Source organism: Jaculus jaculus, chromosome 7, assembly GCF_020740685.1.
Source record: "Jaculus jaculus isolate mJacJac1 chromosome 7, mJacJac1.mat.Y.cur, whole genome shotgun sequence".
Lineage (NCBI taxonomy): Eukaryota > Metazoa > Chordata > Mammalia > Rodentia > Dipodidae > Jaculus > Jaculus jaculus.
In genome coordinates this window covers 148,333,927-148,360,701 of record NC_059108.1, presented here as the reverse complement: position 1 = coordinate 148,360,701, position 26,775 = coordinate 148,333,927, and the positions used below count along the sequence as shown (strand labels likewise).

The window sequence follows — 26,775 nt, the reverse complement described above, 5'->3', positions numbered from 1 at the left end:
AAAATTGGAAAATCTGGAAGAATTTTAATGATTTTTTTTTTTACTCATATGACCTGTCAAAAGTAAACCCAGAAAAGATAAATCACTGGAATGCAGCTATTACATCTAACAAGGTTGAAGGACTAACTAAAAACCTCCCCATCAAAAAAGTCCAGACCCTGATGGCTTCACTGCCGAATTCTCCAAAACCTTTATAGAAGAGCTACAACCACTTCTTCTCAAGTTACTACTTAAGATTGAAAAGGAGAGACTGACCCCTGACTCCTTCTATGGTGCCAGAGTTATACTGACATAAAAACTACACAGACATGAGAAGAAAAGATTACTGACCAATATCCCTGATGAACTTAGACACAAAAATTCTTAGTAAAACTCTTGCAAACAGGAGGTGGGACAGGAGCGGGCCTGATTCAAGTAGTGAGGGCAGCGCCACCAGCTAGCACTGGGGACCCAGGTGCCCTGGCACAGCACAAGAGGAAATGGAGGCCACCGAGCCCAGAGCTGCCATACTCGCTCCAGTGAAGAAAGAGGTGGGCGCCAGACCATGGCCAAGGCACCAACCTCCAGGACAAGTATTAGGTCTGGGAACACTCTCTTCAAAGCCAGGCAAAGAAAGGCTTCTGGAAGCTTCACTGCCACTCCACACTCTGCACCTTAGTTGTTTTGCTGCACAGCTTTGTCAGTCCTGCACCTTGAGTGGCCATCCAGGAAAAACAGCTGACAGGAAAGCATAGGGAAGAAAGTCGCTAAACGCTGTCCTAAGTCATTATGAATCCAAACAGATTTGAAACTAATCTCAATCCATGAAGAGTGACTCCATGTCAATTAGGATGTGTCAAGAAAGTGAGAAAGAAAAAAGATCCAGTAGAAATGTCTCATTCGGGATGGCTAACAAAAGTCTGTACCCAAGTGGTTCAATATTCAAAATTGGCTTTTAGAAGTCTAGTTTTAAAAAAATGCTGCTGTGATCTGTATTAGTTGCCACTGATTTTGTCAGATCTATAAAAGCCAGAGACAGGAAATTTACCACAGGCTAAGTTGATAGTCCATTGATTGTTCACTTTGTGGTTAATGATGCAAAACTCCTACAGCCAGCCATGCAGCACCTATGGTCAGTCCTTACACGAATGGAATAGTCATTAACTGTGTTGCCCTCAGAGGGGACAACAGCAGAAGGTTAAGGAGCTTGCAGAACAAACAAGCCAGAGCTTGTTCAAGATATTGTGAAGCAAGAAACCAATCCTAGATGTTCAGCTTCAATTAAAATAAGGATCAATGATGACCTCACAAAACCATAGGTCTTCATTGGAAGGCTGAATCAACAGGAGTTTCCTGGACTATAATCCATGGAAGAATTGTTGAAGAGACACATCAACCAGGCACGGTGGTGCACGCCTTTAATCCCAACACTTGGGAGGCAGAGGTAGGAGGATCATTGTGAGTTCTAGCCCAGACTGAGACTACAGAATGAATTCAGGGATCTCAAAAAAATCTGACACCATTCTTCACAGAAATAAAAAACAAATAGTATCAAAATTCATATGGAAGCAAAGAGGCCTCCAACATCCAAAAATGCCATCAGAGAAAACAATAATACTGGTGGGATCTCCATACCTTATTTCAAGATCCACTACAAAGCCATAATACTAAAGATAGCAGGGTACTGACACAAAAATAGCCACAGATGAACTAAACAGAGTAGCAGATCCAGGTATAAGTTGTAGTAACTATAGATACTTGATCTTTGACAAAAAGGCACACTGCAGAAAAGAAAGTATTTTCAACAAGTGGTGCTAGAGCTGGACGTGGTGGCGCACGCCTTTAATCCCAGCACTGGGAGGCAGAGGTAGGAGGATGGCTGTGAGTTTGAGGCCACCCTGAGACTCCATAGTGAATTCCAGGTCAGCTTGGGCCAGAGTGAAACCCTACCTCGAAAAAAAAAAAAAATGGTGCTGGAGAAACTGGATGCCCACATGTGGAAGAATGAATCAAGACCCTCTTCTATCACCCTACACAAAAATCAATTCCAAATGGATCAAGGACCTCAATATAAGACCTGAAATTCTAAAATGACTGGAAGAAAAAGTAGGCAGAATACTCTGAGATATAGGCATAGGAAAAGACTTTCTGAATAAGAACCCAGTAGCTCAAGAAATTGGAAACACTGAAACACTGGACTCTTATGAAACTAAAAAACTATTGTACAGCTAAGCAAACCATCAACAGTCAGTATTCAACCTACAGAATTGGAGAAAACCTTTACAAGCTGTATGTATGTATGTATATACATACATACATACATATATATGTGACACAAGATTAATATCTAGAATATACAAAGAACTTAAAAAACTAAGCCATAAAAAAAATCAATCAACTTACTCAAAATGGGGTAGGAAACTGAATAGAGATTTCTCAAAGGAAGAAATACAAATGGCCAATAAATGTCTAAAACCATGTCCAACATCATTAGTCATTGGGGAAATATAATCTAAAACTACTTTGAGATTTCATCTCATTCCAGGCAGAATGGCTGTCATCAAAAAATCAAATGACAACAAATTCTGGTGAGGGTATAAGGAAAGAAGAACCCTCATCCACTGTTGGTGGGAATGTAAACTTGTACAACCACTATGGAAATCAGTATAGATGTCCCTCAAAGATTTAAAAATAGATCTACCATCTCACACAGCTATGCCACTCCTGGGCTTATACCCTAAAGACTCTACACTTTACTGAAGTGATACTTGTTCAGCCATGTTTGTTGCTACTCTGTTCACAATAGCTAGAAAATGGAGTAAGCCCAGATGCCCGTCAAGTGATGAATGGACAATGAAAATGTGGTACATTTACACAATGTAATTCTACTCAGTGGTAAGGAAAAATAAAATTTGCAAGAAATTGGATGGGCTTGAAAAAATCATAATTGAGGTTATATAGACTCAGAGAGGCAAATACCACATGTTCTCTCATATGTTTATTGTAACATGGAATAGTTTGATTTGTTTATAAGTTGTAGTATTGGTCATATTGGAAAGGAAGCTAGCATGATGCTTGGGGAGAGAGGAAGCAGGGAGGAATAACAGGAGAGGATACTTATCAGGTAAGTAGAGGGATAGAATACAAGGTGTGGAAGGATCTTGGGGGAACAGGGTAAGAGATGTAGAAGATGGGCTGGAGAGATGACTTAGTGGTTAAGGCACATGCCTGTGAAGCCTAAGGACCCAGGCTTGATTCTCCAGGTCCCTTGTAAGCCAGATGCACATGGTGGTGCATACATCTGGAGTTCGTTTGCAGTGGCTAGAGGCCCTAGTGCTTTCTTGCTCTCATTCTCTCTCTCTCTCTCTCTCTCTCTCTCTCTCTCTCTCTCTCTCTCTCTTTCTCCCCCCTTCTCTTTGTCTCTAATAAATAAATGAATCAGAAAAAAACATTTTTTAAAAAGAGAGGGAGAAGAGGGGAAGGTACACAAAATTAATGATAGCATGAATCTACCATTCAAATCTTCCTCCTGATTAACTAATTAAATGATATAACCCTTAAGAAGAGAAAGGAGATAACTTTTGGCAGAAATACCCTATAGAAGGAGGAGAGAACGTTGCTCTAAAACCATAAGCTGTTGCTAGTAAATCCCAATGCCAGAATTGGATTATCCCTAGTGAGAGTTGATCAGAGAGGCCCATGAGGCCCCCATGATAATGCAGGCCATTTCAAGAGCACTTGGTTACCCTCCAGATCTACATGGTAATACATTGCTGAAGACACCATAAGCTGAGGTCCCAGGATACTTAGAGACCATACTTGAACTGAGAACTGCTGGCTAGCTCTCATAGCATTGGAAAAGTGATACGCCAGTTGTTGGGGGATAATGGTCACCAACAGCATGAACACATGATGGGTCTTTCAAGTTACTAAATCAATCAGCAAACAAATTTTGTATATACCAGGCCAATAGGAGCAAACAGACTATGGGGTAATCAACTGCTGATATGAAGCCCATTCAGTGGGAAGAAATTCACACATGGTACTGAGAAACAAGTCAGAAGCCTATGGTTTGAAAGGTCATGAACCCTAAAGGGAAGCTTCCACTGTTCTTTGTCTAAAAGGAGAGATTATGTCCATCAGCAAGTCTTCTAAATGTCTATGTTTATCCCCTGTGATCCATGCTGCTCTCACTCTTGGCTAGAGAATCTGCTTTTCACAGATGGCAGCAAATACTAAGGAAACCCAAGTCCCATCAGAATGACAAGAAAAGAAAACCGACTGTCTATCATGAAATGAGTCATCTTTGTCACATCTGCCAGGGCCCAGGAAAGATAACAGAGAAGTGGTGGATTAAATATTAATCCTGCTCTCTCGCCTAGCCTGAGAACTTCCACCAGAGAGATGGCAATAGACACTAAAGAGACTCAAAACTCATCAAAGCAAAAAATCAGAGGCTGCCAAGATCACAATACTAAAGGAGATGTACAAGATCCCCTACATGGCTCAGAAAACATTGTGTAAGAGCCACAGGGCAAATGGTGCACTATGAGCCATTGGCCCCCAACAGAAACTGACTGATGGACTCTTGACCCCACAATGATTAGAGTAAACCCACTGAAGAGGGCCCTGAGTGGAATAGGGGTGAAGGATAGAGAACATAAGAGTATATCCTCGTAGGAATTTAACCAGTTTATACTATGTTCATATGCTAAAGTTCTCAATAAAAAAAGACAGTCTCACCAATAGAGTGAATCAAGGAGCGTATAGAACATCTAAGCTAGAAAGGAAGGTAGATGATCTGAAACATTCCAACAAATAAAAAGAAAATAAGAAGGTATGAGTGGAAATTTTAAAACATTTAGGACACTAGGAAGAGATCAAACCTAAGAACTAAGAGTATAGAAGAAGAATATCAATCTAAAGGCATAATAAGTATTTTGAACAAAGTCATAGAGGAACATTTCCCACAATTAGGGAAAGAGATGTTAATACAGATAAAGTAAGCATTTATAATGACCAAACAAAAAGACCAGAAAAGAACCTCTCCTTGCCATATTGTAATTAATCTGCTAAACATACAAACCAGGAAAATATATTGAAAGCACTGAGAGAAGCACCTGGTCACCTCAAAAGGCAAGCCCTCAGGATAACAACCAAAAAACTCAACAAAAGTATTAAAGCCAGAAGAGCTTGGAATGATGTATTCCAAGTTCTGAAAGACAACTGCTAACCCTGAACTATATCCAGCAAAGCTATCCATCATAACTGAGCAAGAAACAAGAACTTTCTATGACTTAAAGAAAAAAAAAAACAGGCTAAAGGAATACATGGTCACTAAGACAGCTATGCAGAAAATACCTGAAAGAATCCTTCAGACCAAAGAAAGGGAAAAGCACATATGAGACCACAGAAAACAATAAGCCACGCTTGAATAATAGGTAATGCAAGAAAGTAACACAAAAACAGCAAGTGCTACAAAATCAAGGAGAATGACAGGCCAGGAGTAGTGTCACACACTTTCAACCCAAGCACTTGGGAGGCCACGGTAGCAGGATCATCATGAGTTCAAGACCACCTTGAGACTACAAAGTGAATTCCATATCAGCCTGGGCTAGAGAAAGACCCTACCTTGAAAAACCAAAAGAGAAAAGAAGAAGAATGACAGGAAAGAAACACATACCTTTAAATAATAACACTTACTATCAAAGGTCTCAATGCCCCACCCAAAAGACACAGACTTGCATACTGGATTAAAATGCAGGATCCTTCTATTTGTTGCCTCCAAGTAACTAACTTCACCATAAAAGACAGACACTACCTTAGGATGAAAGGATGGGAAATGATTTTCCAGGCAAATAACCTTAGCAAACAAGCAGGTGCTGCTATTTTAATATCTGACAGGATAGACTTCAAACCAAAGTTAATTAGAGGAGATAAAAAAGGTCACACTATACTGACTAAGGGAGCAATCCAACTACAAGACATTATTCTAAACATATGTAATTCTAAACATATATACACCAAGCATAGATGTACCCAACTTTATTAAACAAACATTGCTGTATGTACAATCACAGACTACCCCAAGCACACTGGTAGTGACTGACTTCAGTATTCCACTCTCACCAGTCAACAGGTCATCTCAAGAAAAAAATAAAAAATAAACAGAAAAGCATCTGGATTAAATGACGTCATAGAACAAATGAGCCTAACAGACATCTACAGAACATTCCATCTTAACTCTACAAATACACATTCTTTTCAGCAGCACCTGGAATTTTCTCGAAAATAGATCATGTATTAGGACACAAAGCAAATCTTTTTTTGAAATCTTATTTATTTATTTGAGAGAGTGAGAGAGAAAGAGGGAGAGAGAGGAAGGGTATGGACATGCCAGGGCCTCCAGCTACTACAAACAAACTCCAGGCTTATGTAGGTCCTGGGGAGTTGAATCAAGATGCTTTGGTTTTGTAGACAAACACCCTAACCACTAAGCAATCTCTCCAGCCCCGCAAAGCAAATCTTAACAAATACAGGAAAATTGGAATAATTCCTTATACTCTATGTGATAATAATGTGATAAAACTACAAACCAATAGCAAGAAATACTATAAGACAAACATAAACAGGAAAACTAAACCATACACTACTGAATGACAACTGGGTCGTCAATAAAATCAAGAAGGAAATAAAAACGTTCTTAGAATGAAATGATAATGAAAACACAACATACCAAACCTATGGGACTAAATTAAGGCAGTCATCAGAGAGAAATTTATGGCTTTAATTATGTACATTAAGAAATTAGGTTATAAATAAATTAGATATGCTACACCTTAAGGTCATAAAAAAACAGTTAGCCAAAAATCAGTAGACAAAAAGAAATAAAGATCAGCCTAGAAAATAACGAAATAGAATTTTAAAACAATATAAAGAATTAAAGAAACAAGAGCTGGTTCTTTGAAATAAATAAATAAGATTGATAAACCCTTAGCAAAACTGCCACACAAAAAAAGAATGGAGACCCAAATTGATAAAATAAGAGATGAAAATGGCACCATTACAACAAATACCAATGAAATTCAGATCTACCAACAAAAATTTAACAAAACAGACATGTAGATCAATGGAACAGAAAAAAGGACCCAGATGTGAATCCAGGAAGCTTCACCCATCTGATTGTTGAGAAAAATGCCAAAGATATTTGCTGAAGAAAAGAGAGCCACTTTAACAAATGTTGCTGGTTAATTGGATATCTGTAGAAGGATGAAAACAGATCCTTATCTCTCCCCATGCATAAGAATTTACTCCAAATGAATCAAAGACCTTAACCTCTGACCTGAAACACTGAAACTGCTAGAAGAAAAAGTAGGGAAAACATTTCAACATATAGACACAGACAAGGTCTTCTGAATAAAATCCAGTCACTAAGGAGGTAAAACAACTAATCAACCATTGGGATCTCATGATACCAAAAGGCTTCGGTACAGCAAAGGACATGGTGAGCAGAAGACAGGAAATCTACAGAATGGGAGAAAATATTTTCCAGCTATACATCTGACAGAGAATTAATATATAGTATATAAAAAACTCAAATTAAAATAAAATATTTAAACAAAAAAATGGGCTATAGAACTGAACAGACAGTTGTCAGAAGAATAAATACAAATGGCCAATAAACATCTAAAAAATATGTTTTACATCATTAGCCATCAGAGAAATACAAAATAAACCAACTTTGAAGCTGGGTGTGATGGCACACACCTTTAATCCAAACACTTGGGAGGCAGACGTAGGAGGATCCAGGTCAGCCTGAGCTACAGTGAGACCCTACCTCAGAAAACCAAAAGATAAAATAAAACTAAACTACTTTGAGATTCTACCTCATTTCTGTCAGAATGGCTGTCATCAAGAAAACAATGAAATTAAATGCTGGTCAAGGTATGGAAAAAGAGGAACCCTTCTCCATTGTTGGTGGGAAGGGAAGCTGGTACAGTCATTGTAGAAATCAGTGAGGAGGTTCCAGAGACAGCTAAAATTAGATTTACCATCTGCCCCCCGCCATACCACTCCTTGGCATGTACCCGAAGGACTCTCCTCACTACTGCAGAGGTACTTGCTCACCCAAGTTTATCGCTGCCCTACTCACAATAACTAAAGAATGGAACCAGCGTAGATGTCCTGCAGCTGATGAGTGGATAATGAAAAGGTGGCACATTTACACAGTGGAGTTTTATTCAGCTGTAAAGAAAAAATAAAATTATGAAAATTGCAGGGAAATTGATGAATTTATAGATGATTATACTGAGGTAACCCAGATTCAGAAAGTCAAATGCTTTGTGTTCTCTTTCATATGTGGATCCTGGTTTCACATGTTTAAATTTGTGTGTGAGTTGGAGTAAAAGGCAGTGGTAAAGGCCAGGAAACTAGAAATGGACTATGAGGAAAGGAAGAAGGTTATTTTCAGGATGATCATCATGTTAAGAAAAATAAGTCAACCTATAAAGACACATATAAAACTTTTCTCCTCTATGTATAAGTCTAGGTTTTCATCTACAACATGATGCTTCATCAAAACACGATGTTTCATCTACATCACAATGCGTGATCTGCACCATAATTCTGTCATCTTCATAATGGTGTCATAATCAACAACATGATGCTTAAGCTACAACAGGACATGTCATCTACAACATAATGTTTCATCAACAACATGACGTTTCATCCACATCATGATGCTTCCATTACAACATAATGTTACATCTACAACATGACATTTCATGTACAACGTGATGCTTCATCTACAATATGAAGTTTCAACTACAATGTTTCATTTAAAACTTAATGTTTCATCTACAACTTGATACTTCAACTACAACATGATGCTCATCTACAACAGGATGTTTCACCTACTACATGATATTTAATGAAAAACAAGATGCTTCATCTACAACATGATGTTTCACTACATCATGATGTTTCATCCACAACATCCTGTTTGAAGTACAATATTTTGTTTCATCTACTCCATGATGTTTCATCTACAACATGATGCTTCAACTACAACACGATGTTTCATCTACTACATGATATTTCCTCTACGATATGATGCTTCCTGTACAACATGGTGCTTCATCTACAATATGACATTTCATCTACAACATGACATTTCATCTACAACATGTTTCATCCACAACATCATGTTTGAACTACAACATTTTGTTTCATCTACACCATGATGTTTCATCTACAACATGATGCTTCAACTACAACACGATGTTTCATCTACAACATGATATTTCATCTACAATATGATGCTTCATGTACAACATGGTGCTTCATCTACAATATGACATTTCATCTACAACATGATGCTTCAACCACATTATGATGCTTCAACTACATGATGCTTCACCTGCAACCTGTTGTTTCATCCTCAACATGATGTTTCATCTACATGATGATTCAATTACAACATGATGCTTCATCTACAGCATGATGCTTCAACTACATGTTGTTTCATCTACACCATGTTGTTTCACCTACAACATAATTCTTCATATACAACATGAAGCTTCATCTGCAACAGGATATTTCATCTACAACATGATGTTTCGTCGAAAAAAATGACCCTTCATCTAGAACATAATGTTCCACTTACAAAATGATGCTGTCATCACAACTTTGACAATGTCTTCTACAACATGAAGCTTCATCTACAGCCTAGTGCTTTATCTACAACATGGTGCTTCATCTACAGCATGGTGCTTCATTTACCACATGATTGTGTCATCATCTGTCAGTCTCATTTGTAGCCCTCTTGAGATGCCTGTGGCCCTCATGCAGCAAGTGTGACATGTAAACAAAATACAACCTTCAATTAGACTGGAGTCAATTGAATCTAAAAGATGATAACATCAGATAAAGTGACACAATGAAAATGTCATCCTATGAAATGACCAATAAAGTTACACCTCTCAGAACTAAATGAGTCATCACTACTGATTCTATGGACATCAAACAACCAATTAAAGACTCTTGGAAACTTCTATGCCCATAACAAATGCCATGCTCAATGCACCAATTCCATAGGACATAATCTACCATAATTCATAGCAGGGAAATAAAACTCTATCAACTGATTAAATAAATTTAATCAAGGGCTGTGTACAAGGCTCAGTGGATAAAGCCCTTGTCACACAAGTGTGAGTACCTGAGTTTAGATTCCCAGTAACCACTTGAAAGCCAAACCTGTAGCACTAACATCTATAATCCCAGTGCACGCGCAGAAGACAGGAGAATCTGCAAGAAGCGTGAGGGCCAGATAGTCTGGCAAATGCAGCAGTGAACATTGGGAGACCTTTGCTCAAACAAAATGGAAAATGAAAATGGAAAAAGTTTATGGGGGACACCTGAATCAAACCACCACAGCAACAGAACCCTAACAATCCCACCAAGTGTAACAAGAAAAATAAGCAGAACATGTACAGATTGTGAGGGAGGGAATAAAACTGTCTTTGTTCGCAGCTGACATTACTAGTTGTAAAGAAAGCCCCAAAGAATTCACACTCGTGCACAGACAAAGCCTCCTGCAACGAGCAGCAATCACAGCCAGGTCAATGCAAAGTCAGTAAACAAATCAATGGCTTTTCCCACGAGCCAACAGTGAACTCCAGAAATAACTGAAAATGTGGGGTTGCTTACAACCACATCGAATACATTCAGGATCCATAAGCAGAAACCTACAAACCTCTGAAGAAAGAAGTCAAAAAACATCAAAACTAAAGGTGATTTAGTCTGTGCTCAAAAATAGGAAGACTCCAACTTGCTTGGCAGTCAGCTAAAGGAGCTTTCATGCCAAGCCTGATGGCCCAGGTTCAGTATCCCAGAACTCACATAAAGCCAGGCACACAAAATGGCATATGTATCTGGAGTTGATTTGCAGGACAGGTGCATCCATTTCCCCCTCCCTTCTCTCTATCTCTTTCTGTCTCAAATAAATTAATAAAAACATTAAAATAAAATAGAAAGCTGGGGTGATGGCTCAGTGGCTGTAGGTGCTTGCTTGCAAGGCCTACTGGCCCACATTGGATTCCCCAGGATAGCCAGATGCACAAAGTGGAACATGCCTATGGAGTTAATTTGAATCAGCAAAAGGTTCTGGCATGCCCATTCTTCATTTTCTCTCTCTCTCTCTCTCTCTCTCTCTCTCTCTCTCTCTCTCTCTCTCGTAAAAAAGCAAAAATATTTTTTAAGCAATAGGAAATAGGAAGACTCAATATTCATTCAAGTTTACCCACAGATTTAGCACAAGCTCAAAAATAACTCCAGAAAGTTATTTTGTTGATACCACAAATAGATTCTGAAGTTTGGAAAGGCCAAGAAAAGCCAGAGCGACACTGATAAGAGCAAAAGACTGACCCCCTTGACATTAAGGCTCATCATCAAGTGCAGTGACCAGGACTGCCTGGGGTTGGTGAAGGAACTGATAAGCAGACCCATAGACAGGAACAGGGAACACAGAGCCAGCCCACACCAGTAGTCAGCAGAGCTTTGGAAGAAGAGCAAATGCAATTCAGTAGAGAAAGTGCAGTCTTTCATCAAACCGTCTGGAAAAAGGGGACATACATCTGAAAGGAGGAAGGAAGGAAGGAAAGAAAGAAAGAAAGAAAGAAAGAAAGAAAGAAAGAAAGAAAGAAAGAAAGAAAGAAAGAAGGAAAGAAAGAGAGGGAAGAAGGAAGGAAGGTAGGTAGAGAGAGAAGGAAGGAAGTAAAAAAGAAAGGAAGGGATAAAGGGAGGAAAGGAAGAAAGGAGGAAGGAGAGGAAGTAAAAAAAGAAGGAAGGAAAGGAAAGGAAAAGAAAAGAGGATAGAGGATAAGGAAGAACAGAAGGACTAGGGGAGGAGGAAGGGAAGGAAGAGAAAATGAAGGGGGAGAAAAGGAGGAAGAAGAATATAAGGAGGAAGAGATGAGAAGCTAATAGCTTATGTTTTTCACAAAGACTAATTCAAAATAGATTATAAGTCTACATGTAAAAATATAAAGCTACAAAAGTTCTACAAGAAAATAACAGGATCTAGGTGACTCTGGGTTTGAAGATAACTTTTATATGCCAAAAGCATGGTCCTAAAAAAAAAAAGTGACAAATTGAACATCATTAAAATGTAATGTTTGTCTCTTTTGCCAACAACACCACTAAGGGGATAAACGCCCAAGCCATAGGCCAGGAGAGACAGTTACCATAAAACGCACATCTGCCCAACAGAGGAATGGAATTTGAAATACACAAAGAACTCTTAAAACTCAACAGTAAGAAAACAACCAAATTTTATTTTATTTGTTTTTTATTGGCAACTTCCATGATTGTAAGCAATATCTTATGGTAATTCCCTGCCTGACCCCCCACCTTCCCCTTTGAAACTCCACTCTCCATCATATCCCCACCCCCTCAATCAATCTCTCTTTTATTTTGATGTCATGATCTTTTCTTCCTATTATGATGGTCTTAGGTAAGTAGTGTCAGGCACTGTGAGGTCATGGATATCCAGGCCATTTTGTGTCTGTAGGAGCATGTTGTAAGGAGTCCTACTCTTCCTTTGGCTCTTACATTCTTTCTGCCACCTCTTCCGCAATGGACCCTGAGCCATGGAAGGTGTGATAGTGATATTGCAATGCTGAGCACTCCTCTGTCACTTCTTCTCAGCACCATGGTGCCTTCTGAGTCATCCCAAGGTCACTGCCATCTGAAAAGAGAAGGTTCTCTAATGAAAAAGTGAGAGTAGCATTAATATATGGGTATGAACATTAAGAGAAGTGCTTTCTGGGCAGTTTGGCGAGCATAGTATATACATTTAGCCAGACAGCAGCAGACGGTACACCCCTGGGGCTCATGACTGCCCCTGTTGTAGGTTTTCAGTATCAGACTGTATTTTTGTCTCTTGGAGCAGGCATGTAGTCAACTGACCAAAAAGTCTGAGGAGACTTCTTTCTCTCAAGAAGACGTATCTATGGAAAAGTAGGATGTGAAAGACACTCAGAGCCTGTCGTTTGGGGACTAGGATGAAAACACTGAGGTCCCATCTGGTGGGAGGGCTAAACTCCAAAACCCCGACAGCATCAAATGCTGGGGAGGAGGCCGAACAACGGAGACTCCCACTCACTGCCGTGGGAATGCAAAACAGTCTAGTCCCTGTATATGGCAGTAGGAGGCTGTTTCTTACAAACCAAAGCACGTGGATATTAGGAGACAGCTCAGCTAATAATGTGCCACAATGCACTGCTTAGAATCCCAGCGCCGGTAAGGTGGAGACAGGCACCCTGGGGCTCACTGGCCAGCCAGGCTAGCCTGCTTGGTGAGCTCCAAGCTAATGCAAGACAATATTTTTTTTAAAGATTGGTAGCATTTTGGGCTGGAGAGATGGCGTAGCGGTTAAGCGCTTGCCTGTGAAGCCTAAGGACCCCGGTTCGAGGCTCGGTTCCCCAGGTCCCACGTTAGCCAGATGCACAAGGGGGCGCACGCGTCTGGAGTTCGTTTGCAGTGGCTGGAAGCCCTGGCGCGCCCATTCTCTCTCCCTCTATCTGTCTTTCTCTCTGTGTCTGTCGCTCTCAAATAAATAAATAAAATTTAAAAAAAAAAAAAAAAAAGATTGGTAGCATTTCTGAGGCAGGACACTAGAACTTGTCCTCTGTCACACACACACACACACACACACACGCAAGAAAACAAATCAAGGCATAGTGCCCTCCTATGCTCCAGCAATTACGCTTCAAAGGTATTTACTGAACTGACTGAAAACATACATCTACACAAAAACCAGTGTGCAAATTTATATTATGGCATTGTTGATAATTACCTAAAGCTGGGCATAGTCAAGGTGCTCCTCTACAGGTGAACAGGCAGACTGTGGTGCATCCACATGATGGAATATTGTTCAATGACAAAAAAAAAAATTCATTGGAGGAGAGGGAGGGTATTACCATGGGATACTTTTTATAATCATGGAAAATGTTAATAAAAATTGAGAAGCAATTCATTATCAAATCATTGAAAATATGGAAGATAGTAAGATTCTTATTACTTAGTACCAGAGGCCTAACATGCCCCAATTTTAAAAACCATTAAAAATGGTTATAGGATGGAGACTATAATAAAAGACTCTATTCCAAATATAGGGAAGCGCTGTGATGGGGGCATGGGAGGCATAATGTCCAGTGGAACTGTGCCTCGGCACAGTACGCCCACTGACGGTGTTGTCTGGTACAGATGTAGAAGCATGAGTCAATGACTCCCATTCACATGCAGCGTGACTGGAAAAGGGTATTGGATGGAGGAACCCCAGTTTACCCCATTGGGGTAAGTTTATGGACAAGCAAGGGAGAGGTCAGGGACATCTGTGTCAATTCATGTTTAGCCTTGAGTAGACACAGGTGTCTGCATATGACATTTACAGCTGTGTGCACATATGCAGACTCCCATAAACACAAGTCTGCTGTTGCCAGCCAGGGGCCCAGAGGCACTGAAGCCTATTGCTGGTCAACATATCTGCAACCAGATCATGCCATTATCATTCTCCAGGGAAGGGAGCTGGGGCTCCTTGGAGAAATGGCTGGGGATAGGATGGGACAGGAAGTGCCCAAGATGAGCTTGTTAGAAACTGAGGAAGGCCTCAGAGAAAATGAAAACCAAACCACCAACATGCCAAAAGGAGACAGACCAACTGTAAGAGCTCTCAATGGCCAAAGACAAAACCACAAAACAAACAACAAATAGTTATAGAAATAAAATAAAATTGGGCTGGAGAGATGGCTTAGCAGTTAAGGTGTTTGCCTACGAAGTGTAAGGACCCAGCTTCGACTCTCCAGATCCCACACAAGCCAGATGCACAAGGTGATGCAAGCATGCAAGGTCGCACACGCGCACAAGGTGGCACACACGTCTGAAGTTTGATTGCACTGGCTAGAGGCCCTGATGTGCCAATTCTCTCCCTCTCTCTCTCTCTCCCTCTCTCTCTCTCTCTCTCTTGCTTTCTGTCATTTAAAAACTTACAAAAAAAATAAAATAAAATTGTTTATTTTGGGCAACAAAATGACAATGATGGGATTGTAACCAAGGATACAAAATAAATATCTATTAGTCCATACTGACATAAACAAATGATAAATAAACAGGACAATTTTCCCTTGCAGAAGAATTCCGGGTTGTGGATGTAAATATTCAGAACTCTCACTCTATATGTTTGAGATGTGTATAGCAACTGTCTTCCAGATAGTTCCAGATGGGAAAGAGGATAAAGGAGCACTTTATGATGGTGACATCCATCCAACAGCACTTGGTCATGTGATCAGGGTCATTACTGTCACTGTCAACTCCCACTGATGTGCCTGTGATGAGACAGGATGAGAATGATACACTTTACCTCTGTGGTCTCCTTTCCAACCTCTGGCATTCCACGAAATGCCTCAGTTAATAAATATCTCAGCCATCAAAAACAAGGGAAGGTTGAGACTGTCCTGGTCAAGGAGAGACGAAGGAGATGAGGAAGTGACCCAATAAAATTCCAGAGCAGAAGACAACATTGGGAAAAAATAATGACATCTGAATGGACCACAGACCTGCTCAATGACAGTATGTCAATACTGATTCATTAATTGTAAGAGAATAAGGAAAGAGCCAGTGCACTTCAAAACAAATCAATAGAAATTATCCAACCTGGAGCCCAGAGAAAAACAGGAGAGAGAAATGGAGCTTCAGTGATTTGTGCAAAAATACACAAAGGCCAAACACAAATGCAATTCTATCACAAAAACAGCAGGAAAGAAAAATGAGGACAGATACATATCTGAAGAAATAATGTGGCAAATTTCCTAAATATGCAAGTGAAAAAATTAAAAGTTTCACTCAGCCTAAAGGCACAGGCCTCTTGCCCCAGCTACTCAGAAGGCTGAGGCAGGAAAATAACAAGTTCAAGGCCAGCCTGGGCAACCACAGAAGGTTGAAGATTCAACTCACTAGTAGAGCCCTTGCCTAAGAATATTCTGGACCAAAAGAAAACTGGGAGAATCTATACCCATCATACCTGCTCTGCAAAAAAAAAAATTCTAAAATGAGCTTTTCAAACTGAAAGGAAAAGTGCCATCTGGAACTCACATCTCCAAGGGAGAAATAAAGAATGTGTAATGATAAATCTCTGGTAAATATAAAATCTTTGTCTTTTTATAACTTAAAAATCAAGCCTATGGAGACTTTGTCTGGAGCCCATAACACACACACACACACACACACACACACACAAGCACACACGAGCACATGCATGCACTACATGCAACGATAACATGTGAAGGAAGGGGGTATGTTGTTTTAAGAGTTGGCATTTTATATGAAGTGATGAAACAGTCATTCTAAGTACATTGTGAAATGAATGGATCCAGAGAAGATTATACTAATGAGGTGAACCAGGCTCAGAAAGTCAACTCTACATGGTCTCTCTCATATGTGACTCCTAGCTTCCAAGGTTTAGATTTGAAGGTGAATTTGAGTAAGAGTCAGTAGTAGAGGCTGAGAAGCTAGGAAGAGACTTGAGGGGGAAGAAATAATAGATATGTAGGTAGAAGGGCAGAATACTTGGCATGGAATGGTCTAAATGAGGTCCAGGGAGGGGATGGAGGGCAGGAGAATGTGGGAAGAGGGTTAATAAAATTAGAAGATGTTATTAAGAACCCATATGGAAACCTGCTTATTCACTAGCTAAGAATATGTATGTTTAAAAAAAAAAAAAGAGAGAGTGAGGGCAGAAGTATCCTATAGAGGTGGATAATGTTGTGCCCAGAAGCCATAGAATGTTACAAGAAAATTTCAGTGCCCAGAGTGGGATACATTCCAGTGAACTGTTGGTCAAGAAAGCTCTTGAGGTCTCCAAAAGACTGTTGCCAAGGTGCTTGGTTGCCCACCAGAACTAGATTATAGGGCCCTGTTGCTGAAGACTCCACATGCTTGGACTACAAGAAACTGAGAAATAAAGCTGGAGTTGATCTAGAAGTCTCCCTGTTGACTAGCTGTAAGGACGCGGGCTGTTGGGGGAGAAAAGTCACCAATGGTCTTAACCAGCAGTGGCTCCTGCAAACTTGATGGCTGTACAGCCAAACCAAATATACTAACTGGTATCTGTTATAGAGGAAACTACTTGCTCTCTGATTGGATTTGCCACCACTCTTAGGGAAGGAATTCACACCTGATACTTAAAACTTAATCAAAAGTCTATGGCAGGGCTGGAGAGATGGCTTAGCAGTTAAGGTACTGGCCTGCAAAGCCTAAGGACCCATGTTCGACTTTCCAGATCCCACATAAGCCAGATGCACAAAGGTGAGGCAAGTGCAAGGTTCTATGTGGCACAAGTGTCTGGAGTTTGATTTCAGTGGCTGAGGCCCTGGCATGGCATATCTCTCTCCCTCTCTCTGTCTCTGTCTCTCTCTCTCTCTCTCTCTCTCTCTCTCTCTCTCTCTCTCTCGCTTTCTCTAAAATAAAAAAATAAATAGGGCTGGAGAGATGGTTTAACGGTTAAGCACTTGCCTGTGAAGCCTAAGGACGCTGGTTCGAGGCCCAATTCCCCAGGACCCACATTAGCCAGATGCACAAGGGGGTACACGCATCTGTAGTTCATTTGCAGTGACTGGAGGCCCTGGCACACCCATTCTCTCTCCCTCTCTCCTTCTCTCCCTCTCTCTCTCTCTCTCTTTCTCTCTCTCTCTCTCTCTCTCTCTCTCTCTCTCTCCCTCTTTCTCTCTCTGTTGCTCTCAAATAAATAAATAACAATTTTTTTAAATAAAATAAATAAAAAATAAAAAGCCTATAGGAGCCAGGTGTGGTAGTGCACACCTTTACTCCCAGCACCCAGGAGGCAAAGGTAGGAGGATTACTGTGAGTTTGAGACCACCCTGAGACTACATAGTGAATTCTAGATCAGCCTGGGCTAGAGCAAAACCATACCTCAAAAAAAAAAAAAAAAAAAAAAAAGAAAGAAAGAAAGAAAAGCCTGTGGCTCGGGAAGTCATAAGCCCTAAATGACTTATGCCTACCAAACTGCCCTCTAAATACTTATGTTTATTTCCATATATTAATGCTACTCTAACTTTTGGATAGAGAAGCTTCTTTTTTCAGAATGCAGTGACTAAAATCTTACCAAAGTGCTGAGAAGTGATTGTAGAGTGTTCAGCACTGAGACCTCTCTAACACAGCCTCTACAGCTCAGAAGAGATGTTGAAAAAGCCAAAGAAAAGAGAGGAGTGTTTATAACACTGTCTTCCAGACACAAGGTAGCCGTGATATTCATGGCCTCACAGTGCCTGATACTACCAACACAAGACCTGCACAATAGGAGGGAAAAAAGTGATGTTATCACAATAAAATTGAGACTAGTTAGAAATAAGAAGTGATTCAGTGGACGGGGTATTTGGTAGGGGAAAAGAGAGGGTGGTGGAAGGGGTCTATGGTATATTGTCTATATGTATGGAAGTTGTCAATATAAAGTTGAGAAAAGCTAAGGGTGTGTTTTTAATCCCTAGAATAACTATTAAAATTTTTTAAGTATAAAAATGCATATGTTCAAGTATTTAGAAAGAACCAGAAGATCAGAGGAGCCAAAACTAAAGGGGATGACCAGAAAACAGAGCAAGACAAGACACATAAATAGACAATCAAGGCAGTTTGTCAGAGTGGGTGCCAAAGCAAAAACCAATCAGAAGTTTCCATAGGATATGTCCTTAAAACATTGCAACACATGGGGTGGAGTGATGGCCTAGTGGTTAAAGCGCTTGCCTGCAAAACCTAAGGACCCAGGTTTGATTCCCCAGTACCCACATAAGCTATATGCACAAGGTAGCACATGTGTCTGGAGTTTGTTTGCAGTGGCTGGAGGCCCTGATGTACCTATTCTCTTGCTTTCGCTCTCACTCTCACTCATAAATAAATTAAAAATATTTTTTTAAAAAAATTATGAAAGCCGGGCGTGGTGGCGCATGCCTTTAATCCCAGCACTCAGGAGGCAGAGGTAGGAGGATTGCCATGAGTTCAAGGCCACCCTGAGATGACAGAGTTAATTCCAGGTCAGCCTGGACCAGAGTGAGACCCTACCTCGAAAAACCAAAAATAAATAAATAAATAAATTATGATACAGTGATAAAAAGTAAAAGGAAAGCAATATTTTTTTAAAAGCTGGACTTATTATCTTAATATTATAGAAGGAAACTTTAAGGTCTAGTGTTACTAGTAACTAATAAGATGAGATCTCAAAGATAAAAGGATCAGTTCATCAGAAATATACAGCATATATAAATATGTGCTCATATAACAGCAAAATTCCAAACATGGGGAGCAAAGTAGACACATTAAAGAGGAAATAAACAAATCTTTAATCGTCATTAGAGACCAAACTCCACTGTCTTGGTAATTGATGGAATAATACGATAAAGTTCAGACATTACAATGTAATAAAACTGTATGATGGAAGCTCTTACTTCAGCTATCCAGCACTCATGGATTCTGACATCCAATGATGGCAGAGTCCACATTCTTCTCAAGGTAATAAGTAGACCAATATCCCACATACTGAGTTACAAGAGTCAATAGGTTTTAAAAGTCTGAAATCAAGCACTGTATCCAACAATAATGAAAACAAATCCAATAACAATACTTTATTTAGAAAAGATCCTAATAATATAAAATTAAACAATATTCTTCTAAATAATCAATGTGTCAATTAAGTCATACAACTGAATAATAATGAAATTATGCATATCATAATCTATGGGAAACAATGGCTGATTCTACAGTTCAGTGGTAAAGTGCTTGCCTAGCATGGACACGGACCCAGGTTAAATCTCTAGAACTAGGGGAAGACTTTAATCAAGAAATATAAATAAGGGCTGGAGAGATGGCTTAGCAGTTAAGCGCTTGCCTGTGAAGCCTAAGGACCCCGGTTCGAGGCTCAGTTTCCCAGGTCCCACGTTAGCCAGATGCACAAGGGGGCGCACGCATCTGGAGCTCGTTTGCAGAGGCTGGAAGCCCTGGTGTGCCCATTCTATCTCTCTCCCTCTATCTGCCTTTCTCTCTGTGTCATTCGCTCTCAAATAAATTTAAAAAAAAGAAATATAAATAAGGGCTGGAGAGATGATTTAGCAGTTAAGCGCTTGCCTGTGAAGCCTAAGGACCCTGGTTCGAGGCTCAGTTCTCCAGGTCCCACGTTAGCCAGATGCACAAGGGGGCACATGCGTCTGGAGTTCGTTTGCAGAGGCTGGAAGCCCTGGCGTGCCCATTCTCTCTCTCTCCCTCTATCTGTCTTTCTCTCTGTATCTGTCACTCTCAAATAAATAAATAAATTTTAAAAAAAAAAGAGAGAGAGAATGGATGTGCCACTATGCATCCAGCTTTAAAAAAAGAAAGAAAGAAATATAAATAAAATGGATTAAAGAGAGATGTGTTATTTCAAATGTTTACATGGAGAAAATTAACAAAGTCAAAATCTGGCTTCTGGGCTGGAGAGATGGCTTAGCAGTTAGGGTACTTGCCTGGGAAGCCTAAGGACCCATGTTCAATTCTCCAGATCCCACATTAGCAGGACTTACAAAGGTGAGGCAAGCACAACGTCTCAGTAGGTGGCTCAAGTGCCTGGAGTTCAATTGCAGTGGCTAAGGCCCTGGCATGACAACTCTCTCTAAATAAATAAATAACTTCTAAAAAATATGGCTTCTTACAAATAGTAAAACTGACAAGCCAGGGCATAGACATCCATGGATAAGGGCTCGGGTTCCCAGTGCCACAGACTGAAAGAGGTATCACTACAGATCCTACAGACAACCTTTTTTCAACAAATTGACAACTTGCATAAAATTGGGAAATTCCTTTTAAAAAAATACATACAACAAAAATAACACAAGATGAAATAGAAAGCCCAAACAGCCCTAAAGAGAAACAGAGTTTATTTTCAGAACCCTTCACAATACAATGTATTTGTGGTGCAGGTCACTGATAAACCAAGCTGGAGCTGAGCTGGATGCCTCTTCCTTGTCGTGATGCTGTAAAGTACTATGCAGCCTATTGAGAGAGAAAAGTTACCAACAGTCTTAAGCAGCAATGGATTCTGCAAGTTTATGGCTGGACAGCCAGGCCAACTGTACCAACTGGTGCAATGGTGGTCTGTCTGTTGTGAGGAAAACTAACTGCTCTCTGATTGGATTTGAGGCCCACTCTCAAGGAGGGAATTCATGCCTGATACTGAAAACCTAATCAAAAGTCTATGGCTGAGGAGGTCATAAACTCGAGGAGAGAACTACTTCTGTTGTCTGGCTAAATGCATATATCATGCCCTCCAAACTGCCCTCTAAATACTTGTGTTTATGCCCATATGTTAGCGTTACTCTCACTTTTGGTCAGAGAAGCTTCTGTTTTCAGATGGCAGTGACCACTGGGGTGACTCAAATCTCGTCAAAGCACTGAGAAGTGATAGTGGATTGTTCATCACTAAGTGAGACATCACTATCACACTACCCATGGCTCAGGAACCACTGCAGAAGGGGTGGTGAGAAATTTTAAGAGACAAAGGAAGGGAAGGAATGCTTTGGAATACTGTTTTCTAGACATTAAGTGACTGTTGCATTCATGACTTCACAGTGACTGATGCTACAACTACAAAAGACTTGCTTAATATGAGAGCAAGGGCTGGAGAGATGGCTTAGCGGTTAAGCACTTGCCTGTGAAGCCTAAGGACGCTGGTTCGAGGCTCCACTCCCCAGGACCCACATTAGCCAGATGCACAAGGGGGCACACATGTCTGGAGCTCATTTGCAGTGGCTGGAGGCCCTGATGTGCCCATTCTCTCTCCCTCTCTCTATCTGCCTCTTTCTGTCCCTCTCTGTCTCTCTCAAATAAATAAACAAACAAAAAATGAGGGCAAAAAAATGATGGCCTCAAAATAGAAGGGGGACAGGTTTTAAAGGAAAAGAAGTTCAGTGGAAAGAAGATAGGAGAGGGGGACAAAGAGGGGTCGTGGGGGGGGGACTATGATCAGGGGACATTGTGCATGTATGTGGAGATTGGCAATAAAAAGTTTTAAAGCCCCTTCAAAGGAAAACTCTAAACACAGATTTTTTTTTCAGTGATTAATAATATCAAATCTTGGCCTGAAGAGATGACTTAGTGGTTAAGGCACGTGCCTGCAAGGTCAAAGAACCAATGTGCAACTGGAGTTTGTAGTGGCTAGAGGCCTTAGTATACCCATTCTCTCTTTCTCTCTCTCTCTTAAAAATAAGATAATAACAAGATGAATAAATAAATTACATAGCTGGGCATGGTGGTGCACACCTTTAATCCTAGCACTGAGGATGCTGAAGGAGGATCTCTGTGAGTTCAAAGCCAGCCTGGAGCTACAGAGTGAGTTCAAGGTCAGCCTGGGCAACAGTGAGACCCTACAAAAACAATAAATAAATTATACCATGGTCATCAGTGACACTCATGCCCCCTCCCCAAGGAAAAAGAAACTAGGAATAAAGGGGATACTTCTCAACTTCAGCCAGGACATCAGTGAGAAGGGCATGCCAGCATGATACTTAATGCTGAGATACTGACCTTGCCCTCCTAAGATGGGAGCCTGAGAAGGACGTCCTCTCTACCCAACATTGGGCTCCACGTCCAAGCTGCAGTTAGGGAAGAAAGTGGGGAGATGGCTCAACACTTAAAGGCACTTGCTTACAAAGCTGGTGGCCCAGGTTCGATTCCCCAGCACCCATGTAAAGCCACATGCACAAAGTGGCACATGTGTCTGGAGTTTGTTTGCAGTGGCAAGAGTCTTTGGCATGCCTATTCTCTCCCTCTCTTGTTCTCTCTGTGTGTCTCTGTCTCTCTGTGTGTGTCTCTGTCTCTCTCTCTCTCTCAAAATAAAAATATTTTTAAAATTAAAAAGAAAAAGGAAATGGCATCAAAATAAAAGAGAGACTGATTGAGATGGGGAGGGAATATGATGGAGAATGGAATTTCAAAGGGGAAAGTTGGGGGAAGGAAGGTATTACCATGGGATATTTTTTATAATCATGGAAGATGTTAATAAAAATCAAGAAAAAAAAAAACAAAAAATAAATTAAAATTGGAGAATTAAAAAAAATAGGAAAAAGAAAATGGCATACGAGATAACAGATTGGAGAGGAAGACTCTCTTATTTGTTTATCTAACAGATCTTCTCTGTGCAGCCTCCAGCAAAAGAGCAGGGAGCAGATACTGGGGCTGGCCAGAGGCTGGGCAAGAAACTTGGGGGCAGGATAAGCCAGCAGGTCCAGGACTCTCAGACTCCAGAGCTCAGTGGACAAAGGGAGACCTGAGACCTGGCCCCTCTCTCCTCCTCCTCCTCCTCTTCTTCCTTAACTCTCTTCTCTTTTCCTCTCCTCTTTTCTTCCTCTTCCTCTTCCTCTTCTTCTTCTTCTTCTTCTTCTCCTTCTCTCCCTCCCTTCCTTCCCTCCCTCCCCCCCCTCTCTCTCTCGAAGATCAGGAACCTATAGAGAGATAAGAACAGCCAGGGAGTGAAGTTGGCACAACTGCTTCTGAGTCCTATGTACCCAGCAGCCAACAGGGACCAGCACTCACTTAAAAAGCCAAGGATATCATCCTCTCCACTGAGTGGAGAATCCAGGCAGGCAGGAGGCAGAGAGAAAGCCTATCCTTAGCCTTAGCCCTGGCTTGCAGAGGACACAGGGCCTCTGAACACATGGACCTGCATCCATTTTCCATCTACGAGAGGATTCAGGTACTGAGCCTGGAGGTGGGCAGGGACCATGTGCAGGATACTGCTGTTAACTTGAGCCAACTTTATAGCAGTCCTTCACCCTCCCATAAGGCTGTCCCCATGTCCTGGTGGACAACCTCTCAGCTTGGGTCATCAAAGGTCACAGAAGATGTTGACCCTGAGGTCAGTGTGGGGACTGGAACTCGTATCTAAGCAGGCAGAAAATGGAGGGAGCAGCCTGAGGCCACACCTTGAATTCCTAAGGGCTGTGAGCCACCCCAGGGACTCAGGGACAAAGTTAAACCTTCTGGGAAGATGAGAAGTGGGTTAGGGTTCAACCCCAGAAATGACATAGTCCCCAGGGCCCTGGGTGGGCTACCATGGACACAAGTGGCAGACCTTTGATTTGTGTGCTCTGGGCTTCTGTGGAGGTCTGAGGGCCTGGAAGCCCCTCAAATGGGGACACAAACAGATCGTTGCTCTGGGACCCTAGCAGCATGTGGATGGGAAAACTTAGGAGGCACTGGGGAGGGGGGTTCTCTGACCACAGACAGGGCCTAGATTTACAACTGGCCTTTGGACACCACCATCCAGCAAGTGGTCAAAACTTCATCAACCTAGGATACAGCCTATCACAGGCTTGTGACACACAAACTAGAATCCTGATAGCCCCCTGCAATCCCAGAGACTTCAAGTGTGGAGGGTGGAAGAGGGCAGGGGCAACAGGCCAGGCCTGGGCCCAGAGCCAGACACATGGACCTTCCACCTGCCCATTTCCTCAGGTTCCCTTCGCCACCCATTCATGGCACCTTCTGCTAATAACCCTCAGCAGGAGTTAGTGTCCCAGACAAGCCACTTCCTGGCAGGCTCTGAGACACACGGCCTAGAAGAGAAGGGCAAAAAGTCAGTTCAGGACTGGGTGCCTTGGGAAACCATTTGAAGTGCTCCAAATGCCTTCTTGCAAGCCCTTCAGGGGTCACAGTGCCATCATGTCTCTGCAGGACACTCTCCATTTCCTCCATAGCCTGGAAGTCACCATGAGTAGGCTATGTGGCTATAGCAAATAACCCAGCCTCTCTGCCTAGCAGGGATCCTGCCTGCATTGGTTCCTTTCTTGCTGCTGGGACAAAAGACCTGACCAGAAGCAACCTAAGGAAGGGTTTATTACAGTTTACAGTTCCAGGTTCCAGTATGTCACGGTGGGATAAGGCAGGAGCTTGAGGTAGCTGGTCACATTCAGTCAGACAAGGAAAACAGGAGGTTAAGTCCTATAGCACAGGACCCCAGCCCATGGAATGACCATCTACAGTAAGGTGGGTCTTCCCACCTCAATTAACCTAATCTAGTTAATCCATCAAAGGCACATCCAGAGGCTAGTTTCCAAGGTGATGGTAGGTCCTGTCAAGTTGACAATATAAATCATCACATTGCCCCAAGCCTCATGAGTCAGAGACTCAGTTCTGGAATGTCTTTGTCAAATAGGCCACAACCCCTGTGGTGTCAGGAACAACAGCAATGGCAGAGCACTCTGAGACAGGCTGGAACTCGCGGGACCCTTCTCTCGCTTCTCTCTGTTCAGGGCACTCTCACTCCCAACCCATCATCGCCCCAAGTAGGCTAGATCCTGTGGACCAGACATCCCCAGTGCCCCCTTGTTATCTGTGGGGTGTGAGATTCAGGCAGACCCTGGGTCCGGGGGTAAGCCTGGCCAGCCCACCATACCTGGTCTTCATGGGATCCGGGAGACTAGGCTATCAGGACAGTGTGGACACCCTCATTGGGCACAATGTTCACTTCAGTCAAACACGAGGTGGCCTCCAGCCCCTGTGGGAGCACAGGGGCACCTAAGCCATGGTGCCAGCTTGAGGCAGGCCCTGTGCCTGCTCCTTTTCTGTTCCAGCCAGAATACTGCTTTCCACCCCGGCACCTCAAGAGTGGGCAGGGAGCAGCCCTGGTGACCCAGCTCTGGCAGCCACCTCTTCCCAGCTCCATGCCCCAAGTCAGCCACCCCCCAGGGCTGACTGAGAGACCCATGTTCACAGTACAGCTCAGTAATCACCCATCACAGAATGGATGGCCTTCCAGGTGGGTCTGGGGCCCTGTGAAGGGCAAAGGTCCAGTATTCCCTTAGTGAGTGAGATGGATCTTTTCAGCTACCCTGAGGGAGGGCAGGACACTCCTAGCCAGAGAGAGGGAACACACAGCCAGCAAGGCCTACAGAGTGCCAGCATGGGCACCAGAAGGAGAGGCACATTGCCACCTGCATGGCACAGTTTGCTAGGGTACATCTCACCTGGCTAGAGAACAAGCCAGTTCTACATATAAGTGAAACCATATGGCATCTGCTGCTGTGTCCAGTGGATCTCGTTTCATACAATGCCCTTGGCATTTTGTTCAAGCTGTCATGAATGATAGGATTGCATTCCAATTCATCTCTGCATAGTCTTCCACTGTGTGGTTATATACATTTTCTGTGCCCATTCTCCCAAGGTCAGACAATTTGGTTGATTCCATGACCTGACAACTATGGAGAGTCCTGCAGTAGAAACAGGGTTCAGATGTCCCTTCAGAGTACCAACTTTATTTCCCAGCAGTGGGACTGATGGATCATCTGGTAGTTCTACTTTTAAGGAGCCTCCAGATGATTCTATACCTTGACTGATTTCTCCTTCTGCCAATAGTGATCCTTTTCATCACATCTTTGTAAGCACTTGCTTTTTTTTTGAAACCAGAACATTCATTATTCACTTTCCAAACGGTGACATTCCCTTCGCCATCTTGCTTCTGCCACCAAGACCAAAGAGCAGCACTTGTTATCTTTTATTGGCTGAGATTTTATCATAATTAATAATACTGGCTCTCATGGCATATATTTTTTTATGTTTAAACACACTGAAGAAAACCTGTGATATTTCCCTTTCTGCATCAGCCTTGTTTTACTGAACATGGTGTGGAGGTTTGAAGCAGATACACCAGTAGATTCAAGGATTTTGAATGCTTGGCCCCCAGCTGGTGGCAATTTGGGAGGTGGA

At 41.8% G+C, this 26,775-nt stretch overlaps 1 pseudogene; it reads left to right on the top strand.

The window, feature by feature from the left end:
• The first annotated feature begins 803 nt into the window (after window positions 1-803).
• The window catches only part of LOC101608332, a 43,412-nt pseudogene continuing 17,440 nt past the window's right edge, over window positions 804-26,775 (top strand).